Source organism: Pteropus vampyrus, unplaced genomic scaffold, assembly GCF_000151845.1.
Source record: "Pteropus vampyrus isolate Shadow unplaced genomic scaffold, Pvam_2.0 Scaffold96, whole genome shotgun sequence".
NCBI classification, from domain to species: domain Eukaryota; kingdom Metazoa; phylum Chordata; class Mammalia; order Chiroptera; family Pteropodidae; genus Pteropus; species Pteropus vampyrus.
In genome coordinates, this window is record NW_011888877.1 from 617,116 (window position 1) to 623,755 (window position 6,640).

The 6,640-nt window shown below is 46.7% G+C and overlaps 1 protein-coding gene across 1 annotated transcript in view; it reads right to left on the reverse strand.

Moving 5' to 3' along the window:
• The window catches only part of ST8SIA6 (ST8 alpha-N-acetyl-neuraminide alpha-2,8-sialyltransferase 6), a 110,199-nt gene that overhangs the window by 76,133 nt on the left and 27,426 nt on the right, over nucleotides 1–6,640 (reverse strand). The gene's annotated exons all lie outside the window — the stretch shown is intronic.

The following is a 6,640-nucleotide window of genomic DNA, read 5'->3' on the forward strand; positions in this document are numbered from 1 at the left end:
CTAGAGAGTGTTTGGTAGCAAAAATTATGTGCCTGGTATGTTATGCAGCCAAATGAGCAAGTAATTAGACAGAAATGTTGAAACTTCACCAGAAGCAGCAGCCATCCCACAAATTCCAACCCTATAAAGCAAATAAGTGGAAGCCTATGAAACTGACTGTATTTACGATTGCTCATTCCTTTTTTCCATATTGTAATAATCTCAGAGAAACCGTCTCGAATCCTCCAGAGGGAGCTCCCTTGTCATTTGTTTTGATAGCACCCCTATTTTCTTTTCCTTCACATAACTGGGGTTCTGCGATGGTTTCCCTCCCCCAACTAAACTGTCAGACCCCCCCCTCAAGGACAGAGACCCCATGACTGGCTCCCAGCATGCCTAGCGTGGCGTGCTCCAAATATACTTTTTAAATGAATGAATCATCTTCTCAACACATCAAAGCTTTTCTCCATTTTCTAGTCTCTTTTTGGTTGTTACTTGCATTATCTTCCTACTTTCCCTTCTGCTACTATTCCGCTGAGAATACAATAGCAGACAGAATCCCTAGAACGAAGTGACATTTACAGGAAAGGGACATTTTCTTCCCACCCCTTTGTACTACGAGCACCAAAACAGACCACTTGATCGAGCGCATTCAAGCCCCCATGATGGATCCTGAAATACAAAAGCGATAATCTTAAAAAGAATCTCACATCTTTGTCTGAAATTATCTTCGGAACAACACAACATATATTCTACCAGGCCCTTTAGAAATCAGTAAATTGATGCAGAAATCACAGGTATCAATTGAGTACCTATTCTGTGCCAGTTATCACAAGATTATCCAAAATCTAGAAGAGAGATATAACAGGTTTCATTGGATCCTTTTGTCCAGCTATAGTCATTCTCATACTCCACAACTTCGCGCTTTAAAGCAGACAGCATTCTTTCCATCACCTCCACCTCATGCTTTACACTGACACCTTATTCTTAACGACATTTATAGCATTATTTTAAAGTTCTCCTTTCGTCCGATTGTCATTGTAACAGGCACTGTATTTCAGTCCTGGTGTGTGTATGTGTATGTCTGTCTGTATGTCATCTATTAATGTATTCATTTTAAGATTCTGCCCTTATTATCAATTATAGAAGAAGAAAAATTGGATTTTTCTTACACAGACACTTTGACAGGTCTAACATGGGAGTTCTTTTCATTCCATTTATTCATAGTTATTTCAATAGCTCCATTTTTTACTTGCCGCTTGTATCCACCAAATATTAATTTTGTCTGTTTCTTTTAGAAAGATATAATATACAACCTCGCCTGTGTTACCACGAGTAAGTGGTGATTTAAAGAGCCACCTCACCTTGCCACAAGTTATTTGAGAGTCAAAACTTGAGTAATAACCTAGGAATGTTTCAGAAAACAAAATGACTTTCAGAAATTACAAACAGGACTAACCAATAAATAAGTGTCCTCATAGCAGGAAATGCTTGATGTCTACATGGAAGCAGACTATGAGACAGGGAATCAAATGTGAGTAGACAGTTTGAGGGGTGAGTCCAGGTAAGATGGGAGGGGAATGAGATACTATAGAATAAGGCCTAAAATCAGGCCCAATATTATGTGTGCCTTGACATGTAGGAAAAACTGGGGGTGGGGGGGGGACAAATAGCCTAACTATAAGCTCTCCTCCCCACTCTGCTCCCACAGATAGGGTCCCCTGGCTAAATAGTCCTTGTTACAGGACCAGGAACAGTCCCTGCCTATTTTAGAGTAGGGGCTTTAGTTCCCTGCCAGCTCATGGAATTATTCAGACAAGGTAATCACATCCTCTCTGGAGAATCAGTGGGTACCCCACCTTCTTAACGCTGCAAAGCCTGCCTCCCACACACAGGCCCTGCTTGTTCACAGCAGTGACTTCCTCCCAGGCTGTGAGTGTATGTGACAAATCGCTGTCCATCTCATCTATCCCATGTTAGGTGTTTTGCGTCAGGTCATCTCCATAACCTTAGGGCAGGAACTCCTCCCTCATCAATGGGCTGAAGAAGAAAAGCTGAAAACAGACACAGAAGGAAATCCATCTAATAAAATGCGTATTATCAAGCAAGTTACTACTGTGGTCGCTTGGTGAATGGAGCAAAAACCCTCTGGACAGTTCTGGGAGCTGGTGGAAAACAGCCTCAGAGACATCGCCCTCCCCATGTGTTAAGAGAAGTGGGGGTTTTAAAGTCAACTCTGTCAGTCACCGGTTGATGGGTTGATGTTCGGGTGCCCCCAGGGCCATCCATTCTCCCACACTTCCAGGGAGCTTTAAGCGGGGAAAGTGGCTCAGCCAGCCAGAGAACACCCTCAGGCAAAGAGTCACAGAGGCCTGTGGGTGGCACCTGGCCTGCCGGCACTACAGGTGTAAGGCGTCAGGAGGGACGTGTGAAAGAGAATGATCTATTATGCCCAAATCCTGTCAGCTCCCAATTTCTTCCACAAAATTCACTAATCCTCACGCTAAAGACTCTATTTTGTAGTACAGACAAAAGTCTATGCCTGAAAAGAAGATTTTAAAAAGAAAAAGGGAGAGTTGTTGAATGCCATAGTTTGATAAAGTATAGTGCCAATTCATTCCTGGGACCTGGAGCATTAAGGAATCAGGGGCTTCACGCTGACGGTTCCCACGCCAGTGGGTATCAGGGTCATGTAGAGGGCTTGGGTTTCTACTCCAGAGTCTCTCGTGAAGTAGTCTAGGGCGAGGCCTGAGACTCTGTATTTCTAACGGGCTCCCTGGCAATGCTGACACCACCAGTCCAGGGACCACACCTGGCTCTAGGCCGAGGCCATGCCACCAAAGGTCTTCATACATGGAGCTATGGAGACTTGTATCGATCGATAAGAGTCAAATGGTATCTTCAACAGTGGGATGGACCATCAAGGCAGGAGGTTAAATCACAGAAGAAAAATCAGCAGCTTTGTCTTTACAGTACTGTAATTAGAGGAAGAAATGAAATTTCCTTTATATAAATCAAGGTCAAGGAGACAGTCCAGATAAAAGCATGTACGGATGGCAGCTGAGCCTGCATTTATCCAAGGTCCTGGTGTACAGGGTCCTTTTCTCCATGGATAGAGTGACGAGGGGTTTTCGAAGGAGAGGAAATGGGAGTCAAGGTCATTCCTACCCAGACAACAACTGGGCACTTAGCGTGTTGATAAGGGGATGCCTTGCACTTGCCTTGATCTCTTTATCCCTTTAGTCCAACAAAATTCTGTTTTGCCTTTTGAAACAGGCTGGTATCTTGGGCTCACGGAAATATCCGCTTGCTATGAAAGGACAACCCTGCCTTGCGCTTTATCTTTCCGCCTCTGAATTCACGTGCTCAAGAAGCTATTACCACATCAATTATTGCTTGAGAAAGAAAGAGGAAAACCCCGAAATCTTACCACAAGGTGACTTATGAAAGCCCGTCATGGCAGTCTCCCCGAGACGTGACAGAGCATACTGATGCGAGGCAGAAGGAAGTCTTTCCTCTTCCAAAATCTCTACTGAAACTCAGAATTCAGCCCCCAAAGGAGTTTGGCCTGAGAAGCTCCAGCTTCTATACCATTCATCACAAGGGTCGGCCTCATCGTTCAAGCATTTTTCAAATGCTTACGAGTGCCTCTCGTGTGAGAGGCAACGTGCCTTCTACAAGAGAATATTTAGAATATGCAGTCCGATAAGTTTAAGAGGCTCTTGCAAATTCTACAATTTCAGATTCGTTCCTTCCCAGGAAGGCACAGGTCTTGTGGCAAAGACCCCAACACTGAGCTGAAATCCTGCAGAAACACCTCGGCGGAAACGGACATGTGATACTTGTTGGCCAAGAGATGGATGGCTCAGCACAGCCCCATCTGGGTATGATACAGAAAAGAAAACATCAATAGTGAGGAATGTGGGGCACGAAACACAAGGAGAAGCAGTGAGAAGTTAGGTGAGGTGTCAATGCAGAAGCTGGAAAACTGGTAGGAAACAGTACGGCCCACAGGTGGTGGTGGCTCAGGGAACATGGGGCCCGTGCAGCGAGGAAGGAATGTTCTGGATGAAGTACTTCACGATCGTGCCTATAAATCAAGGGCGAGGCTGTCGGTGTGTGTGGGCATCTTCCTGCTGCCCGCCCCCACGGAGGCAAAGCCAGATACCCTCTAGGAGGTCAGTCTGGACAAAAGGCAGGCCCCAAAGAGGAATGGTGACAGTAGGAAGGTTTTTCTCGATGCCTGTGAAACGTTATTCTCCTCGTACGAAGAAAAGAAACAAGCCCATTTTGTTTACTGTCGGAGTTTTCAAGGCATTGTTTTGACTTCATTTTAAGCTCTATTGACTTTAGTATGATCCCTACTAGCCTTCCTCACTTACTAGCCTAGTGACTAAATATCTCTATCCATGTTTTTAAATACTACAACACAAGGTATTCCACAGGCTGATGTAATAATAAAGCCAACAATACGTTTTAAGTGTCTAGCTGGACCTGTCTCACTGTGGATGAGTGTGAGCAGCCATCTTTCCTGCCCTCTTCTCCCACACTCTGTCCCTGTCATTAGTTGTTGTGATGATTTGTTTTCTCTGTAGAGTTAGAGAGCATTATAAAACCTAATACTCTCATTCATTCATTCATTGATTCATCCGACAAATATATTCTTATATGTGATATGACACTCGGTAAATGCAGGAGACACAAAAATAATAGGCAGTCCCTGGTCGCACAGACCTCTCCGTCTCCCCAGGAGATGGGCAAATAAAGAGTCGATTTACTGGACTATGATTATGAGTGATGCTGGAGAAATGCAGAGGGGGAATTAGAAAGTGGAAGGAAGGCAGTTGGGAGAGCTTCCCAGGGGAGGGAGCAGCTGCTCCGGGCTCCAGGGAAGAGCTGAGGACACGGCCAGGTGGACGAGGAAGCGAAAGGGACAGAAAGGAAGTGTGAAGGCACGGAGGACAGAGGGCAGGATGTCTCTCAGTGCCAGAAAAGGGGCTGCGCGGGCAACGAGGCAGGACGGGAAGGCAGTAATGAAGAAGAGAAGCAGCGACAACGCTGGCATCACGGGAGTCAAGGGGAAAAAAGCCATCTGGAGGAGAAAGGAGTGGTCACGTCTGAGGAAGCGAGCAATACGGGGATCACTGAGTGTTCGTTCGCTAGGCTGCTGGTACCCTCAGCAAAAAGAGCGTCAGGGGCAAAAGTCAGTCACCGAGAACTTGGGAGGTGAGCGGAGGTGAACTGAGTTGAGCGTAAACATACTACGCGGCTTCCGCGGACTGAGCCGCACTGCGGTCCCCACCACCTCGCGCGCGCGGGGAGCCGTTCGTGGTCACCCCGACACCTCGGGCGTGAGCACAGAGGTGCGCTGCTGTTGATTTGCAGATGTGTTTCTTTACATCCACGTTTCGTATTTTGGATTACATCTATTTTTCCCTTGCAATGCACGACCCCTTCCACATTTATACAGCCACTTTTTCCTTCCTGAGACACACCAGTACCACCGCTCAGCGCACTGCCGAGGCCACCACATACTCCTGTGTACTTACTCCACTTTGATCTGTACCTCACGTTTTACAGTTTGGGGCTTCGCCTAGCATCTTGTACTTTGTTCTGTGGCTCCCCTCTTCTTCCGGGTGTCTACATTCTTGTTAATAGGGTTATGCAAAATATTTGCTCCATGTGACCAGGGGCGCCCCCTTGTGGCACACAGTGGAGCGACAGCCTCCAAGTCATGAACAAACCCTTCCCTTTGCGTTCCTCTAGCCAAAAAGCTAGAACGTTTCTCTTTCTAGACCTCCTTGCAGCCCGACTAAGCATGTGATAATCATGGTGCAAGAGATTCAGGCAGAAATCTTTGGGTAGGGATTTCCATTCCAACTACAAAGCAACGCCTCGTTAGAAAAAAGCCCTTTGCTCTCATCCCTCTTTTCCTCCCAAGTGCAATGCAGACCACGCCATGGGGCAGCCACCATTTGCAGACTCAATAGTGCGAACCGCATGCTGAAGATGGTGGAGAGAAGGGATGAAGGAACCTGGGCCTCTGATGACACTGGGGAGCTGGTGCGCCTGTCTGGATGGCTACCTGAGGACTTCCTGCTAAGTGAGAAGCATAAATCCCTGTTGCCACATGCTCTGTTACTTATCGGTAAAGATGATTTACTGCTGGAAGCATCCGAAGCAGGCACTTGGTTGGTGCTCGTTGTTCCGTGAGGCCCCTTGATGTGAGAGCCCTCCCACCTCTATGCTACTCTCGGATGATCCATCTGCTCCAAGGTATATGAATGAAACTGCCCCTTGTTGCATCGCTGCCTCAAGTGCACTCACAGCTTCTGCTGAGAAGACCTCCTCTCAGACGACCCTGAAGTCCGACTGGTGGGTTTTTGGATGCTCCTGACTCCTGGACAAAAACCACAGAAGGTTCCAGAAACTTGCTTTTGTAAGAAAGTACAAAACTGGATGAGTCACACCTACAAAAGTGGGAGTATCTCCCTCCTGCCTCCAGTGACACAGAATTACTGAAGGTGGGGAGAAGTGGGGGAAGAGAAAGGGAAGAGGAGGGAAAAGGAGGTCCAGCAGTAGACAGTGACAAGCTTCAGTGACAAGCTGTAGTTGGAATGCAAATCCCTACCCAAAGATTTCCTTAGACCCTGACACCAGG